General features: G+C 50.6%; 1 protein-coding gene across 5 annotated transcripts in view; it reads left to right on the top strand.

Annotated features, from left to right (window-relative positions):
• Nucleotides 1–19,033, top strand: part of sipa1 (signal-induced proliferation-associated 1) — a 145,583-nt gene that overhangs the window by 15,916 nt on the left and 110,634 nt on the right. Inside the window, exon 1 of one of the 5 annotated variants that reach the window (XM_063036514.1) lies at nucleotides 525–589. The exons of the other annotated variants lie outside the window; for them this stretch is intronic. The gene's annotated coding sequence lies outside the window, so the exon portion shown is untranslated. Of the gene's footprint in view, nucleotides 1–524; nucleotides 590–19,033 lie in introns of those variants that run through there. 5 annotated transcript variants of the gene reach the window in all.

Genomic DNA, 19,033 nt, shown 5'->3' with positions numbered 1-19,033 from the left:
TTCACCGGGAGGGCTTCGGGGTGGGGGTGGGGGCTCCTAGTTCCATGGCGAGCTGGAGGATGTGGGGTTTCTCCCCTTAAGGAAGGGGTGTACCAGTGTGCTCTCAGCCCCTCGCAGTCCTGGAAGGTTTTGAGCAACAGTAGGTTGGTGGAGAGGAGGTAGGTGGCAGAATATGTTCGCGCAGCAAGTCCCTGCAATGCGGGGCCCGTGGACTGGAAGCAGATTGGACAGGAGCTCGATAGATATGGAGACGGGGACGTCTTGCAGAAAAAGTCCGGGAAGAGGAACGTCGGTTTACCGACTCCTCCATCTTCCGGTTGGCGTCCAGGCCAGCCTGTGGTCTCTGAGAAAAGAGCAAAGGAGCAGGTTAGAAGGCGAGGCGGTGGGGGGGGGGGGGGGAAGGAAGACGGGCAGCTAGCAAATGACTGCGCGAAGGCTGGAAGAGGAAGTGGTTTCGTAAAGAAATCCGGCAACCACCAGCTACGCAAGCCTGTATAAAGAACCTCCTGTTGCCCTGGTCCCCTGCATCAGCGACCTGCACTCCTCGGAGAGAGCGGCTGCTCGGTTACCGTGGGAACCCCGTGGGGAGGTAGGATCGAGGGAGCCGAACCACTTGGAAGGGCCGATGTTTAATTTAAAATCTGGCCAAGGGTTTGGGGAAGGGGAGGGTTGGTTTTGAGGGGAGAATGGCGGTGTTTCCAAGAGAGCACGGATTTTTTTTTTGGTTGTTTAGATTTAGCCCTGTCATCGTAGGGTTTTCAGACGGAGGCTGCGGCCTACCTGCCTGGGTTAATGGGTGCCTGAGGCCTCTCCCGGCCCACTCCCATGGTGTGGTGGGATTTTTCCTGAAGGGGGAACTGAGGATTGAGGTAAGTGGGGTGGGCGGCCCGAATTTAGGAGCTCGGGAGAACAAGGTTTGATTGTAGCTGAAGGCTTTTGTTGGAGGGGGGGTGGGAACTGAGGCTTTGACAGAGGTGCCAGCAGGTGTGGTATTTCTGAGACCTTGCGCAAATCCTGCACGGTCCTGGTGACATGTCGCTCTAACTCCAGCGATCCGCCCCCCCCCCCCACCTTGGCGCTTTGCAGACCCCCTTACCTTGGTCAGGTCGGGTGAGGGCAGCGCGATGCAAATCTGCAAAGGGGGAGGGGCCTCGCTCCGATCGCCTGCGATGTTTGGTGTGTCATATCTGCTTCTGGAGTGACCGCTTCTTCGAGAACCATTGCTAAATTCGCCTCTGGTCTGCAGCGTCAGGTAGCTTTGAGGGCACAGCGCTGTGATTAATTGCCTCGGGCTGTGAAAGGTTGTGATGTAACGGTCGCCGACCTCCCCAACTTCCCCCGGTCGTTCTTCTGTTCTCCGTGCCTCACCAGAGCTCCCCCCTCCTCCCCTCAGCCCCTCCGTTCGACAGCGCCCCAGCACTCATTTATCCGCCCCCCCCACCCCTCCCTCTCTCTCCCCCTACTGCGGTCGTGTGATATTCGACTTGGGGAGGCAACCCTTTCCAACTCAGTGGCGCGTTGGACAGGCTGATGCTGATCTAGACTTGAGGTTCTTTAGGAAGTCGAGAATGAGGTGTAAATCTCGCAATGATAGCGGTTGTGTTCGTTGTTAACAGTGCATAAGAAAATAACGGAGAGTAACTCACTTACTGTAAGGGAGAGAGAGCGAGAAAGGGTGAGGAGGGAGAACTTGTACTACAAACTTATCTACAATTATAGTTGTGGGTTATAACTTCTGCAGCGGAGCTGAAACTTTCTTGAAGGCTCCGGTCAAACGGTCTGAATTAAAAGCCACCTTTAATTTGCTTTGAAGACCATAAGATACAGGAGCAGAATTTGGCCCACCGAGTTTGCTCCACCATTTCATCATGGCTGATCCACCTTCCCCTCTCGTCCCCTGACCTCCTGTTTTCTCCCCCTATCGCTTCATGCCCTGACCGATCAAGAATCTATCAATCTCTGCCTTAAAAGACTTGGCCTCCACAGCCGCCAGTGGCAACGGATTCCACAGATTCGCCGCTCTCTGGCGAAAGGACGCCCTCCTCATCCCCGTTCTAGAAGGACGCCTCCTCTCTATTCTGAGGCTGTGCTCTCTGATCTCGGACTCCCACACCACCCACCCCACCGTTGGAAACATCCCCTCCACATCCACTCTATCGGGGCCTTTCACCGTCCGACAGGTTTCAACGAGGTCACCCCTCGTTCTTCCCAACTCCAGCACTGCTGCCGCTCTGCCGGACGTCGGAGGCGCGGCTGCGTTGGCGCCGGGATGCGCGCCGGCCTTCGCGGGCTGCCCCCGCCCCCTCCCAGCGCATCGTTGGGTCGTGTTGCCCGTTAACGCAAATGGCGCGTTTCACCGATGTGCAAGTGATTCATAAAAAAGGAAAAGAATCCGAATTTAAAACTAGCTTACTAGACAGATAAAGGCACATCCCAGCGATAAGAAGTAACCCATGAATTGTTCGGATTCAGCAGAGAAACTTCTAGAAAACTGTAGAAACAGCTTCACTACAATTACTGAGAATTCACTAAACTCGTGCAAGTGATTATATAAAATTATAAGCAAGTATAGGAAAGTTATGTCACAATAAAAGTAACAATCTTATTACTTACTTACTGCCCGTTTCCCAGCAATGGAGGTCCTCCATACCTGGCGGTGTTCAGGGCTTCCTTCATCATCTCAGTACCTTCCTCTCGGTTTTCACTACTGTCGGTCACGCAGGTCCCGGGTGGAGACTCAGGAATACCGTCTCACTCAGGTGTAGAAGAATTCCTCATTGCCGTTTCCATAACAGTTTTGTTTGGCCAGTTGGGGCTGTCGGCCCCGAACCTGGAGGACCGGTGGACCACTCTTAGTCTGGCCTCTGCCCTTTGACCCTGTTTGGCACAGGTGACCCCACCAAGGCCCTGACTCCAGCTGACATGAAGTGGTATGTAAAAGTTTGGGCACCCCTGGTCAAAATTCCCGGTACTGTGAATAGTTAAAGTGAGTAGAAGATGAACTGATCTCCAAAAGTCATAAGGTTAAAGGTGAAACATTCTTTTCAACATTTTAAGCAAGATTAGTGTATTATTTTTGTTTTTGCACAATTTTAGAGTGGGAAAAAAAAGGGAAAGGAATACCATGCAAAAGTTGGGCACCCCAAGAGATTTGAGCTCTCAGATAACTTTTACCAAGGTCTCAGACCTTAATTAGCTTGTTAGGGCTATGGCTTGTTCACAGTCATCGTTAGGAAAGGCCAGGTGATGCAAATTTCAAAGCTTTGTAAATACCCTGACGCCTTTGATAAAGTCCCACATAGGAGATTAGTGGGCAAAATTAGGGCACATAGTATTGGGGGTAGGGTACTGACATGGATTGAAAATTGGCTGGCTGACAGGAAACAAAGAGAAGCGATTAACGGGTCCCTTTTGGAATGGCAGGCGGTGACCAGTGGGGTACTGCAGGGTTCAGTGCTGGGACCACAGCTGTTTACAATATACATTAAAGATTTAGATGAAGGGATTAAAAGTAACATTAGCAAATTTGCAGATGATACAAAGCTGGGTGGCAGTGTGAAATGTGAGGACAATGTTATGAGAATGCAGGGTGACTTGGACAGGCTGGGTGAGTGGGCGGATGCATGGCAGATGCAGTTTAATGTGGATAAATGTGATGTTATCCACTTTGGTGGTAAGAATAGGAAGGCAGATTATTATCTAAATGGAGTAAAGTTACTCAGTCACTGAAAGCAAGCATGTAAGTACAGCAGGCAGTGAAGAAAGCTAATGGCATGCTGGCCTTCATAACAAGGGGAATTGAGTACAAGAGCAAAGAGGTCCTTCTGCAGCTGTACAGGGCCCTGGTGAGACCACACCTGGAGTACTGTGTACAGTTTTGGTCTCCAAATTTGAGGAAGGACATTCTTGCTATTGAGGGAGTGCAGCGTAGGTTCACAAGGTTAATTCCCGGGATGGCGGGACTGTCATATGTTGAAAGATTGGAGCGAATGAGCTTGTATACACTGGAATTTAGAAGGATGAGAGGGGATCTGATTGAAACATATAAGATTATTAAGGATTTGGACACGCTGGAGGCAGGATGCATGTTCCCACTGACGGGTGAGTCCAGAACCAGAGGCCACAGTTTAAGAATAAGGGGTAGGCCATTTAGAACGGAGTTGAGGTAAAACTTTTTCACCCAGAGAGTGGTGGATATGTGGAATGCTCTGCCCCAGAAGGCAGTGGAGGCTAAGTCTCTGGATATTTTCAAGAAAGAGATAGATAGAGCTCTTAAAGATAGTGGAATCAAAGGTTATGGGGATAAGGCAGGAACTGGATACTGATTGTGGATGATCAGCCATGATCACAGTGAATGGCGGTGCTGGCTCGAAGGGCCGAATGGCCTACTCCTGCACCTATTGTCTATTGTCCTCAAACCTTGTCCCAACAATCAGGAGCCATGGGCTCCTCTAGGCAGCTGCCTAGCATTCTGAAAATTAAAATAAATGATTCCCACAAAGCAGGAGAAGGCTATACGAAGATAGCAAAGTGTTTTCAGGTCGCTGTTGACTCAGTTCGTAATGTAATTAAGAAATGGCAGTTAACAGGAAGGGTGGAGGTCAAGTTGAGGTCTGGAAGACCAAGAAAACTTTCTGACAGAACTGCTCGTAGGATTGCTAGAAAGGCAAATCAAAACCCCCACCTGACTGCAAAAGGCCTTCAGGAAGATTTAGCAGACTCTGGAGTGGTGGTGCACTGTTCTACTGTGCAGCGACACCTGCACAAATATGACCTTCATGGAAGAGTCATCAGAAGAAAACCTTTCCTGCGTCCTCACCACAAAATTCAGGGTCAGAAGTTTGCAAAGGAACATCTAAACAAGCCTGACGCATTTTGGAAACAAGTCCTGTGGACTGATGAAGTTAAAATAGAACTTTTTGGCTGCAATGAGCAAAGGTATGTTTGGAGAAAAATGGGTGCAGAAGTTAATGGAAAGAACACCTCTCCAACTGTTAAGCACAGAGGTGGATCGATCATGCTTTGGGCTTGTGTTGCAGCCAGTGGCACGGGGAACATTTCACTGGTAAAGGGAAGAACGAATTCAATTAAATACCAGCAAATTCTGGAAGCAAACGTCACACCATCTGTAAAAAAAAAGCTGAAGATGAAAAGAGAATGGCTTCTACAACAGGATAATGATCATAAACACACCTCAAAATCCACAATGAGTCCATCAAGAGGTGCAAGCTGAAGATTTTGCCAAGGCCCTCACAGTCCCCTTACCTAAACATTATCGAAAATCTGTGGATAGACCTCAAAAGAGCAGTGCATGCAAGACGGCCCAAGAATCTCACAGAATTAGAAGTCTTTTGCAAGGAAGAATGGGCGAAAATCCCCCAGACAAGAATTGAAAGACTCTTACCTGGCTACAGAAAGCGTTTACAAGCTGTGATACTTGCCAAAGGGGGTGTTACTAAGTACTGACCATACAGGGTGCCCAAACTTTTGCTTTGGGCCCTTTTCCTTTTTTGTTAGTTTGAAACTGTAAAAGATGGAAATAAAAAAGTAATCTTGCTTAAAATATTACAGAAATGTCTCATCTTTAACTTTATGCCTTTTGGAAATCAGTTCATCTTTCACTCGCTTAACTATTCAGAGTAACAGAAATTTTGACCAAGGGTGTCCAAACTTTTGCATGGCACTGTAGCTCTGTGGGTCAAAGAGGCAGGCAAGCCTCCAAACCCTACGACAAGGCTGTGGTCCTCTTGGAGGGAACAATTTTATACTCTAGTCCAACACCAGAAGGTATCACGGAAGCAGAAATCGGTTGACGTTCAACGTTCCCTTCTCCCCCATCAGACACTGCTCGAGGTTTCCGCCAGTTTCTGTTTTAATTTCGCCTTTCCAGCATCTGCGGTTATTTTAGTCTTGACCCCCCGCCGTCTTGAGACCCGCCGTGCATTTAGCACAAGGGGGGCTTTGCCCTGACTGAAAGGTGCGAGGGGGGTCCATTTAAGATGGATCCCACCACCCACGCACACAAAGCTGGCCAGCTACAAAGACGGCAGCTCCAGGAGTTCGTGGTGCTCCCGGAGCCTGCGGGGGAGTGCCTGGTGTGTGGTTCAGCATCAGAGACCACCTTTGTCTCCCCTCCCCTTGTGTCTACTCATCATTATGGCGAGCTGCTCGTGGTGCTGGGTGCCACTGTTTAATATCGGTTTAATATCACCGGGATGTGTCATGAAATCTGTTAACTTTATGGCAACAGTACAGTACATGATAAACATAGAGGGGGAAAAAAGACTGGATTACATTAAGTATATATGTATATTAAATATAAGTAGTGCAAAAACAGAAATTAAAAAGTAGTGAGGTAGTGTTCACTGGTTCCAACGTCCATTCAGAAATCAGATGGCAGAGGGGAAGAAGCTGTTCCTGAATCGGTGAGTGTGTGTCTTCAGGCTCCTGTACCTCCTCCCTGATGGTAACAATGAGAAGAGGGCATGTCCTGGGTGGTGGGGGTCCTTAATGATGGAATCTGCCTTTCTGAGGCACCGCTCCTTGAAGATGTCCTGGATACTATGGAAGCTGGTGCCCATGGTGGAGCTGACTGAGTTCACAACTCTCTGCAGATTACTTCGATCCTGTGCAGTAGCAACACCACCCCCCACCCAAACCAGTATCAGCCAGTCAGAATATTCTCCATGGTACATCTGTGGAAGTTTTCAATTGTTTCAGGTGACAAACCAAATCTCCTCAAACTCCTAATGAAGTATAGCCGCTGCCTTGCCTTCTTTGTAGCTCCATCAATATGTTGGGACCAGGTTAGGTCCTCAGACATATTGACACCCGGGAACTTGAAACTGCTCACTGTCTCCCCGTCTGATCCCTCTATGAGGACTGGGGTGTGTTCCCTCATCTTACCCTTCCTGAAGTCCACAATCATTATTATAGATTTACTTCACAATTTTAACTCCAGTCGAGTTAAATTTAGATGAGCAAGTCTAACTTTCAGGTGCTCAAAGTGCAGAGAGATCTTGAGTGTGTTTTGGACTGTTAGTAGGCCACGTGAAAGGAAATTAGCCTATTGACCCTTATAAAGTTATAATAACATTTCAATTTTTCTAAACTCTCCTGCAGTTAGGGTGGCATGGTAGTGTAGTGGTCAGCACGATGGATTACAGTACCGGCGACCCGGGTTCGATTCCCGCCGCTGCCTATGAGGCATTTGTACTTTCTCCCCGTGACTGCGTGGGTTTCCTCCGGGTGCTCCGGTTTCCTCCCACAGCCCAAAGACATACCGGTTGGTAGGTCAGTTGGTCATTGTAAATTGTCCTGCGATTAGGCTGGGGTTAAATCGGGGTGGGGGTGGGGTTGCTAGGCAACGAGGCTGAAAGGGCCGGAAGGGCCTATTACGCGCTGTATCCCAATAAATAGATAAAGTGTTGGCGAGGCTCACAGTGTGTAACCTTTTGGTCACCAAGAAATTCCCCTGCCAATAGAGGATTGATCTACCATGAAGAGAGAGGGGGAGAGAGTAAAAGAAGAGAGGGGGATGACTTAGTAATGAAGATAGCGCTTTACAGCACCAGCAAACAGCGTTCAATTTCCCACCGTTGTCCGTTCTCCCCCGGGGGCATTCCGCCTGTCTCTCACGTGCCGAGGGCGTACAGGTTCGGGCCAGTAAAGTTGTGGGCTCCCCCCCACCAGCCCAGCCGATATCTGGAGCAGAGAGACCCTCTAGACACCACGGGACAGTGTGCACCCTAGGGAGAGGCAGCCCCTGGGCACCTTCGGGGCCGCCCAGAGTTCCTCCCTATTGGGCACAGCCCAACAGCGCGGTAGGACGAGGGGTGACCTGATACATTGACGATAAGACGCGTAGATCGAACGAACAGCCAGACAGACTTCTTCACCCCCCCCCCAGTGGCTAAAAATAACAATAAATACTTTATTGATCCCAAGTGGGAAATCCCAAGCAGGAAGATTTAAAAGCCCACTTAGCAGTGTGCAGACTTATCTAATAATAGTGTACAGAATAATATACTCAGTAATAATTTACAATAATAATGTATGAAATAATAAAACAGAGACTATTGTACTCTGACATGTGTTCCTGCTGTCGCACGGAGATGAACTGTTGTACGTGCTTGTTACATTTGGTAGGAAAGATTTTCTGTAACGATCCTTGTGACAGCAGAGCTGAATGAGCCTGTTCAAAAGGGTGATCCACTGCTCATTCCGTCCACGATGGATAACAGTTCGTTCAGTGACCTCCTCCCCACCGCTGACTCGAAAGAGCCCAGATTTGGGGGGGGGGGCATAATTTTTTTTTTAGGGAATAATAGGGAGGTGGGCGCTTTGCACAGAGGCTGGCTAGCGTGTGGATTCTGCTTACCAGCACGGCGTTGTGGGCCGAAGGGCCTGTACCACGCCGGCGCGTTCTGCGTTCTCAGACTGAATGGAAGGTCAAAATTTTTTAAAAACCGCTTCCCGCCTTTGTGGCAGGGGTGGTGCTCGAGGCGGGACGTCGAGGAAGAAACTCTCGGGCGGATGGGTGACGGGGGAGCGGAGGGAAGGGCTCGGGTTGGAACGCTCGCCGGGGGAGGGGAGGGTCAGAACGACGTCGGAAATGGGTTAGAAGCTAGGCACAGCATTGTGAGCTGAAGGGCCTGTCTGTACTATGTACCGCGGGGTCCAGCGGCCTCTGTTATACTGGGGAGGAATCATCCCAGTGAGTAATTTGATTGTACAGAGCGCTATAAAGGAACTGACAACGCGGATATGACAGGAAGGAAAAGAGCATAGAACCACAGGAGTATAGCACCGATTAGAATCAGAGCCGGAAAGAGTGTTAAAAATATCAAGACTGTAAATCCTTAATCCAAGTGGGCGCAGGGCTAGAGGTGAATGGGTCCCGATGTAACAGCTTCCACTGACAGGAGGCCGCCAAGTGACCAGGGCTGGGAATTAATTGTCCCAGGGTATTTCGTCGTTGGGTTCAAAAAAAAATTGGAAATTGAGAAGGAACACGGTGGGTAGGTAAGGGAACTGTTGACGGTTCACAAACTTCACACACACAATGCTCTGGGAACTCAGCAGGCCAGGCTGCACCCATGGAAAACAGTAAAACAGCCGGCATTCCCAGGCCGGGACCCTTCACCAGGCCCGAGAAGGAAGGGGGGAGAAGTCGGAGTGAGGGGGTGGGGGAGGGAGCACAAGGTGGCAGGTGATAGGTGAAGCTGGCAGAGGGGGAGAGAGGAAGAGGGGATGAACTGAAGAGTTGGGAAGTTGATCGGTGAAAGAGATACAGGGCTGGAGATGGGGGAACCTGACAGGAGGGGACAGAAGGCCGTGGAAGAAAAGGGAAGGAGGAAGAGCATTAGAGGGAGGAGAGTTGTTTCCACTGGTACGTGAGACTAGAACTAGGGGACGTAGCCTCAAGATTCAGGGGAGTAGATTTAGGATGGAGATGAGGAGGAACTGCTTTTCCCAGAGAGTGGTGAATCTGTGGAATTCTCTGTCCAGTGAAGCAGTGGAGGCTGCCTCAGTAAATATACTTAAGACAAGGTTGGATAGATTTTTGCACAGTAGGGGAATTAAGGTTTATGGGGAAAAGGCAGGTAGATGGGGATGAATCCATGGTCAGATCAGCCATGATCTTATTGAATGGCAGGGCGGGCTCGACGGGCCGGATGGCCGACTCCTGCTCCTAATTCTTATTTTTAAACATAAGGACATAGGGTGAGAGAGGGAGAAATGGGAATGGTGAAGGTGGGGGGCGGGAGTTGCAAGTTCAAGAAGTCGATGTTCGCGCCATCAGGTTGGAGGTGACGCTGAGCATGGGCATTGCTCCTCCAGCCCGAAATCGTCCTGAGAAGTAACAAGGGTCAGAAAATCATGGTGGGGGTTATGTCATTGTTTAGGGGGCGTGATAAAGATCAGGAAGTTTGAGGTGCATTAACCGGGCGGGGGGGGTGGAGGTGGTGATAATCTACGTACAGGTTGGACACTTGGGGACAGGAGCACCGATCGGAGAGGTCGGGTGGGACGTGTGCCAAGCACAGGCGAGTGGGACGAGCAACTGGGTCAGCCATGGATGAGTTGCGTTAAAGAGCCCTGTTGCCAAGTCTTACAATTCAGCAACTCTGGGGAAACAATATCAGCAGCGATCGATGAGAAGATTGATTCATGTTCCATCTAGAAGATGGTTTTGCAGATCAGAGAGGGGGCCAGCTGATTTTTTTGATCTTGTGCTGTACAGTGAAGAATATCCCTGTTAGCTCAGGGACTTTAATGATCATAAGGCAGAATTTGATATAAAGGAGGTTGGTAGGTTAATTTAAAAACGCACACACGAGGAAAGCTGCAGATGCTGGGATTTCAAGCAACACACATAAAAGTTGCTGGTGAACGCAGCAGTATCTCTAGGAAGAGGTAGAGTCGACGTTTCAGGCTGAGATCCTTCATCAGGACTAACTGAAAGAAGAGCTAGTAAGAGATTTGAAAGCTCTTGGCTCCATCCCTTCCCCTCCTGTCTTCTCCTATCATTTTGGATCTCCCCCTCCCCCTCCCACTTTCAAATCTCTTACTAGCTCTTCTTTCAGTTAGTCCTGACAAAGGGTCTCAGCCCGAAATGTCGACTGTACCTCCTCCTAGAGGTGCTGCCTGGCCTGCTGCGTTCACCAGCAACTTTGATGCGTGTTGCTTGAATTTCCAGCATCTGCAGATTTCCTCGTGTTTGAGGTGGTGTTCATCGTCTGTTTTTAAATCTGGGAAGAAGCTGTTCCTAAAATGTTGAGTGTGTGTCTTCAGGCTCTTGTACCTCTTCGCCAAAGACAATAGACAATAGACAATAGGTGCAGAAGTAGACCATTCGGCCCTTCGAGCCTGCATCGCCATTCTGAGATAATGGCTGATCATCTACTATCAATACCCGGTTTCTGCCTTGTCCCCATAACCCTTGATTCCCCTATCCATAAGATACCTATCTAGCTCCTTCTTGAAAGCATCCAGAGAATTGGCCTCCACTGCCTTCTGAGGCAGCGTGTTCCACACCTCCACAACTCTCTGGGAGAAGAAGTTCCTCCTTAACTTTGTCCTAAATGACCTACCCCTTATTCTTAAACCATGCCCTCTGGTACTGGACTCTCCCAGCATCTGGAACATATTTCCTGCCTCTATCTTGTCCAATCCCTTAATAATCTTATATGTCTCATCAGATCCCTCCTCAATCTCCTTAATTCCAGCATGTACAAGCCCAGTCTCTCTAATCTCTCTGCGTGAGACAGTCCGGACATCCCAGGAATTAACCTAGTGAACCTACGCTGCACCTCCTCCACAGCCAGGATGTCCTTCCTTAACCCTGGAGACCAAAACTGCACACAATACTCCAGGTGTGGTCTCACCAGGGCCCTGTACAAATGCAAAAGGATTTCCTTGAAGAGGGCATGATCTGGGTGATGGGTGCCCTTAAAGTGGCACCACCTTTTGAAGATGTTCCCGATAGAGGTAGTTACTTTTGAAACCTGCTCCAAGATCAATCTGACTCCTGCCTCCTGCACAGCCCTCCATTTTCCTGCCATCCGTGCACCTGAAAGCCTCCCGAAAGTCCCTTAACAAAGCGAACGCAGCACAGCGCACTCGTCCAAACAGTGACCAAACTTTGAAGGACTCATTCAGAGTTTTCAACAAATGCACGTCCCCTTTGAGGCAGAAAGCACAGCAGGAAAAAGCGTCCCAACCACGGCAAACAGGAGTTTAAAAATAGTGCTTTTCAAAGGAAAAGGCTCGTGACAGTGCCAAGCAGAGCAGCGAACCTGGGGGCTAGGACAGGGCCTCAATTCAGCCAAGGAGGACTTCCGATGATACAGAAACCCGAAAAACAGACTTTTAAAGAGAAAGCTGAGTAAATATTTGTGTGTTAGAATGGGAATCAGGTTAGTATCACTGGCATATGTCATAATCTTCATTAATTCATTAACTTTGTGGCAGCAGTATAATGCAATACATCATAAATATTAAAAAACTGAACAGAATTACAGTAAGCATGTGTGTGTATATATATATATTACATTCAGTAGTTAAATTAAGTAGTGCAGAAACAGAAATATAAAAAGTAGTGAGGCCCATAATGGAGCTGACTAATTTTACAACCCTCTGCAGCTTACTCCGATCCTGTGCGGTAGTTTACCCCCACCCCCCCACCCCAATACCAGACAGAGGTAGCCAGGCAGGATGCTTTCCATAGTCATAGTCATAGTCATACTTTATTGATCCCGGGGGAAATTGGTTTTCGTTACAGTTGCACCATAAATAATAAATAGTAATAGAACCATAAATAGTTAAATAGTAATATGTAAATTATGCCAGTAAATTATGAAATAAGTCCAGGACCAGCCTATTGGCTCAGGGTGTCTGACCCTCCAGGGGAGGAGTTGTAAAGTTTGATGGCCACAGGCAGGAATGACTTCCTATGATGCTCTGTGTTGCATCTCGGTGGAATGAGTCTCTGGCTGAATGTACTCCTGTGCCCACCCAGTACATTATGTAGTGGATGGGAGACATTGTCCAAGATGGCATGCAACTTGGACAGCATCCTCTTTTCAGACACCACCGTCAGAGAGTCCAGTTCCATCCCCACAACATCACTGGCCTTACGAATGAGTTTGTTGATTCTGTTGGTGTCTGCTACCCTCAGCCTGCTGCCCCAGCACACAACAGCAAACATGATAGCACTGGCCACCACAGACTCCACGGTACATATAGAATTTTTCGATTGTTTCAGGTGACAAACCAGATCTCCTCAAACTCCTAATGAAATATAGCCACTGTCTTGCCTTCTTAGTAGCTACATCGATATGCTGGGACCAGCTCTGATCCTCAGAAATGTTGACACCCCAGGAACTTGAAATTTCTTTTTCCCTCTCCCCTCCCAATCCTCCTCCTTCCCCCCTCCCTCTCTTTCCTTCTCTCTCCATCACCCCCTCTCCCACTCCCTCTCTGTCCTACCCCCTCTCTCCTTCCTCCTCTCCATCCCCCTTTCTCCCTCTTCTTCTCCATCCCCCTCTCTTCCTCCACCTCTATCCATCCCTCCCTCTCTCCACCCTCTCCATCCCCCCTCCCTCCCCTTTCCCTCCTCCTTTCCATCCCCCTCTCTCCCTCCACCCTCTCTCCCCCTCCCTCCCCTTTCCCTCCTCCTTTCCATCCCCTCTCTCTCCCACCTCTCCATCCATCCCTCCCTCCCTCTCCCACCCCCTCTCCATCCATCCCTCCCTCTCTCCCCCTCTCCATCCCCTCCCTCCCCTTTCCATCCCCCATCTCTCCCTCCTCCTCTCCCACCCCCTCTCCATCCCCCCTCCCTTCCTCTCTCCCCTCCCTCCCTTCCCCTCTCCCTCCTCCTCCTCTCCCACCCCGTCCATCCATCCCTTCCTCTCCGTCCCCCCTCCCCTTTCCCTCCTCTTTTCCATCCCCCCACCCTCCTCTCCCACCCCCTCTCCATCCATCCCTCCCTCTCTCTCCCCCTTCTCCGTCCCTCCCTCTCCCCTTTATAGTTTTGACAATGAGGAAGTGGAAGAGAAATAAAGGTTTTTTTTAAATCTGTCTTTATGAAGACACAGAGAACTTCTTGGTAATTACAGTGAAAGAGGAACAGGAATAAGTTACCAGCAGCGAAGTGTTAAAGGGCTGGGAAGCCAGGAGATCTCCAGGAGGGCCTGGTAGCCTGCAATGCAAGCGGGCTTTTGGGGACAGTGGGTGGGAATCTGTCGAGACTTCATGCATCCCCCAACAGCTCTGACAAGGCAGCAAATGTTACCCCAACATAAGGGAGAGAGAAAGAAGAAAAAAAAAACAAGTAGCCGCAGGCCACAGGACAATCAGAAGTTGGCAAAGTGCGAGTAGTTCCAGGTTCAGGAACAGCTATTCCCCTACAACCATCGGGCTCCTGCACTGGCATGGGATAGCTTCACTCATTCCGACACTGAACTGAACTCACAACCAGCAGAATCACTTTTGGAGGATTATACAGCTCACACTCAGTTTTATATGCAGTGGATTCTGGCTAATTGGGACACATCAGCTCCAGTACGTCTCGGCCCAATTAAGAGGCTGCCTCAATTAGCTGAAGTTTCGTCAAACTAGTGCAAAAAAAAATTAGAAAAAGACTCCACTGTTTATCTGAGTAACCAATTACGCGTTCAAATGAAATTCAGAACAAATTATAACACTATCAACATTACTACGGTACTATAAAACTGTGTATTAGTTCCTAATAGTTATCAACCGAGGAATTAATCCAGTGTACGCTGTAAATGAACAAAATCAGTGCAGACGCCTAGTGTAGGTAACGGACTGCCTTCATACAATGCTTTTGACGATTGCATTCTCCAAATCTTCGTTTTCATTGTAACATTCAAGGTGATTGCCGGTACCTTCAAATTCCTCGTAGTTCCCAACTTGTTGAAGTAGTGAAATCGTTTCATTTTCACTCCCGGCTGTTTCTGGTATCTCCAAGCCTGAATACTCGAAACCGCAGCGAGCGAGCAGAGCTATTTTGAATTGTCCCTGCTGGCTCGTTTCTCACCAGCTATCAGCGACAAAGATCACTGGTTTCAACACACACACAAGTACACGCAACTGACGCTATTTAAAAACTGCTCGCTCTAGGCGCGGTGCAGCGTCCGATGGCCACCCAAGCACACGGGTCTTTTGCGAGTTAGACAATGTTTGGCAACAGCCTCCTGTCCCAACTAAGCAGCAATGAAGGGAACTCTCGATTAGTCTTTGTTCTTTAACAGTTGTCCATTTATGGGCACGTGGCCAAGTGGTTAAGGCATTGGACTAGTGACCTGAAGGTCGTGAGTTCGAGCCCCAGCCGAGGCAACGTGTTGTGTCCTTGAGAAAGGCGATTAACCACACATTGCTCTGCGACGACACTGGTGCCAAGCTGTATGGGTCCTAATGCCCTTCCCTTGGACAACATCGGTGTCGTGGAGAGGGGAGAATTGCAGCATGGGCAACTGGCGGTCTTCCATACAACCTTGCCCAGGCCTGCGCCCTGTAGAGTGAAGACTTTCCAGGCGCAGATCCGTGGTCTCGCAAGACTAATGGATGCCTTTACTATTTATTATGTGTAGCTTCTCCCCCGCAAGTTCTATTGTATTTCCTTATTTTCCCATAAATGCCTGCAAGGAAATGTACCTCAGGGTAGGAAGTGGTGACAATATACCCCCACCACCCAGGACATGCCCTCTTCTCATTGCTACCATCAGGGAGGAGGTACAGGAGCCTGAAGACACACACTCAATGATTCAGGAACAGCTTCTTCCCCTCTGCCATCCGATTTCTGAATGGACATTGAACCCATGAACACTACCTCACTACTGTTTTATTTGTTTTAGTTTAATTACTAAATAATAATATATATATTATATACATACACACACACATCTATATATATATATATTTACACACATACACACACACACTTTAATTCACTTTTTTCTATTATTAAATATTGCATTATACTGCTACCACACAGACAACAATTTCACAGCATATCCCGGTGATATTAAACCTGATTTCGATTTTTATAATAATTTTACTTTGACTTTGGAATTAATGACAGGGCACTTGGGGAGCTAACTGTAGGCTGAAACAGAGTCAATGTAGATCTGAGAGAGGGGACATGTTCGCCGAAATCTGTTGGAATTTCTGAGGCTGAGGCCAAGGGGCTTTCAGATGCCCCGGAAGGCGGGCGTTCTGCCCGTCGTGTACAGGCCTCCCCGAAGAGTGAGTACCTCGCGTCTTCCTTGGCACATTCTCCTTGCCACCGGCTGACCAAAACTAAAGCCAGTTGGCGGGTTTGGACTGCTAATCCGATTGTAACTCCCCCGTGACGGCCACTGGCAAATTAGGCCTGCCTTCCACGAATATATCCAGCAGGAGCTGCAGTACAACAGGATTCTATAATTAGATACATTAAAATGTTATTTACTCACATGCATTTAAAAAAAACCCTAGTATTTCTTGCACAATCTCAGGGCGTGCTGGTGTGTACGTCCCTGTTTTGGGACTGGGCTATTACTGGCAAAAAGGCCCCTCACTAAACCACTGCAGTCGCTCTGGTGAGGGCGGCCTTGCAGTGCAGACGGGACCCGATTATAATGACGGCAGCTCCAACGGTATGGCACTCCCCGAACACTCTCCTCCCGAGAGTGGGGCGCTCTCTCAGTGTTTCACCTCTACTGGGGCGCTCCCTCAATGCTGCACATCTGGCAGGGCGCTCCCTCAGTGTTGCTCTTCTGGGGCGCTCCCTCAGTATTTCCCCTCTTCTGGGGCGCTCCCTCAACGTTTCACCTCGGACTGCTCTCCTCTGATGAGACGCTCCCGCACGGTTTCTCACATGGTGTGCTCTTTCAGCCTTCCTCCGATGGGCTGATCCTTCAGTGCATCTGTGGGGTGCTCCCTCAGTGCTCCTGCTCCAACAGAGTGCTCCTTCAGTTCTTCTTCAAAGGGACATCTTCTTCATCTCCCACCCCACTGGTCACTCCCTCGGCATCTCTCACCCCACGGGGTCACTCCCTCGACACCTCCCACCCCATGGGGTCACTCCGTCGGCACCTCCCACCCCACGGGGTCACTCCCTCGGCGTCTCCCATCCCGACGGGGCACTCCCTCGGCATCTCCCACCCCACGGGGTCACTCCCTCGGCGTCTCCCATCCCGACGGGGCACTCTCTCGGCGTCTCCCATCCCGACGGAGCACTCCCTCGGCATCTCCCACCCCACGGGGTCACTCCCTCGACATCTCCCACCCCACGGGGTCACTCCCTCGACACCTCCCACCCCACGGGGTCACTCCCTCGGCGTCTCCCATCCCGACGGGTCACTCCCTCGGCGTCTCCCACCCCACGGGGTCACTCCCTCGAAACCTCTGACCCCACGGGTTACTCCCTTGACACCTCCCACCCCACGGGGTCACTCCCTCGGCGTCTCCCACCCTACGGGGTCACTCCCTCGACACCTCCGACCCCACGGGTCACTCCCTCGACACCTCCCACCCCACGGGGTCACTCCCTCGAAACCTCCGACCCCACGGGTTACTCCCTTGACACCTCCCACCCCACGGGGTCACTCCCTCGGCGTCTCCCACCCCACGGGGTCACTCCCTCGACACCTCCGACCCCACGGGTCACTCCGACACCTCCCACCCCACGGGGTCACTCCCTCGGCATCTCCCACCCCACGGGGTCACTCCCTCGGCATCTCCCACTCCAGGGGAACACTCCCTCGGCACCTCCTACCCCACGGGGACACTCCTCTGACCGGGGAATGAATGGGGCTGAGGAAAAAGTCAGTCACGATTGAATGGGAGAGCAGTTTCGACGGGCCGAACGGCCTAATTATGCTCCTGTGTCTTACAATATCCCAGTCACATGTGACTGACTCTCTGGGAGTTGAATTAAACTTGTGGTCTGGTGACTTCAAACTGAGGGTGCCTCGCATCTCAGACCAATGCTGCCTCTCCCTCCTGAAGGAGGTGGCTCTCGTTCAGCACTCAAACCACGGACAGGGTGTGAACCGGCTTATCTCCCGGTGTCAGGACCCGCGAGCGGCTTCCTGCGGGAAGATTATTGCTCGGCTCGAACGCCCCTGCCTCGGTGGGAGACGAACCGAGTTGAATTTCTCCCAGCCACAGCTCGGGGTTGGGGGGCCACTTCTTGGCCAGGAGACCTCTCGACAGGCCGTGGTCAGGAAGGGGACAGCGGCGGGGAGACGGGTGGGGCGGTCTTGCCACTGGGCCTGGGAGCTCGGTTATCTCTCCCCGACCCGCAGCGGGGAACGCGACCTGTCAGAGACGGGAGGTGAGTGAGCTGCTGCCTCCTGGAGGACCTGACGCCCCCGCCGGGGGTCGTCTACCCCATCCGCTGCTCCCGGCGCAGCCTCCCCCTGCGTCAGGCTGGCAGGCCGCTTCGCCGGGCGCCTTCGCTCTGCCCGCCGCGAAAGGCAGGGTGGCAGCTACCTGCCCACCCCGGCGTGACTCTGCACGGCCACGATGGGGCCAAACCCAGGCTGGAGGAGCAACGCCTCACGTTCCGCTCGAACCTGACGGCACGGGCATCGATTTCTCCAGGTTCCTGTAATCCTTCCCCTCGTTCTTTTTTTGTTTCCCTCTCCCCCCTTCCATCATCTCCCTGTGGCAACCTCTCCTCTTTCCCTCCCTTTCACGATCCTCTCCTATCAGCTCTTCACCTCTTCCAGCCATCTTATTGAAACGTATAAAATCCTAAAGGGATTGGACAGGCTAGATGCAGGAAGATTGTTCCCGATGTTGGGGAAGTCCAGAACGAGGGGTCACAGTTTGAGGATAAAGGGGAAGACTTTTAGGACCGAGATGAGGAAAAACTTCTTCACACAGAGAGTGGTGAATCTGTGGAATTCTCTGCCACAGGAAACAGTTGAGGCCAGTTCATTGGCTATATTTAAGAGGGAGTTAGATATGGCCCTTGTGGCTATGGGGATCAGGGGTATGGAGGGAAGGCAGGTACAGGGTTCTGAGTTGGATGATCAGCCGTGATCATACTGAATGGCGGTGCAGGCTCGAAGGGCCGAATGGCCTACTCCTGCACCTATTGTCTATTATTCCCACCGCTGTCTGTTTATACGTTCTCTCCCCCCCCCGTGACCGTGGGTTTCCTCCGGGTTCTCCAGTTTCCTCCCACAGTCCAAAGCCCGACCGGTTGCTGATCGTAAACTGTCCTTTGAGTAAGCTAAGGGTTAAATCGGGGTGGGGGGGAGGGAGTTAAATCGCTGGTCGGCGCGGCTCGATGGGCTGGAAGGGTCAATTCCGCGCGGTATCTCAGTGAGTAGATCGATAAAATAACTCCGACCAAACGCCGGAGGAACTCGGCATCTGTGGAAAAGAGTAAACAGTCAACGTTTTGGGCCGAGACCCTTCGACAGAGCCGGAGAGAAAAGATGAGAAGTCAGAGTAAGAGGGTGGGGCGGGGGGAGGAGGGGAGGACAAGGTACAAGACGGTAAATCGGTT

This window comes from Mobula hypostoma, chromosome 30, assembly GCF_963921235.1.
Source record: "Mobula hypostoma chromosome 30, sMobHyp1.1, whole genome shotgun sequence".
Taxonomy (NCBI): Eukaryota; Metazoa; Chordata; class Chondrichthyes; order Myliobatiformes; family Myliobatidae; genus Mobula; species Mobula hypostoma.
The sequence above is the reverse complement of the archived record's forward strand: the minus strand, read 5'-3'. Positions and strand labels throughout refer to the sequence as shown.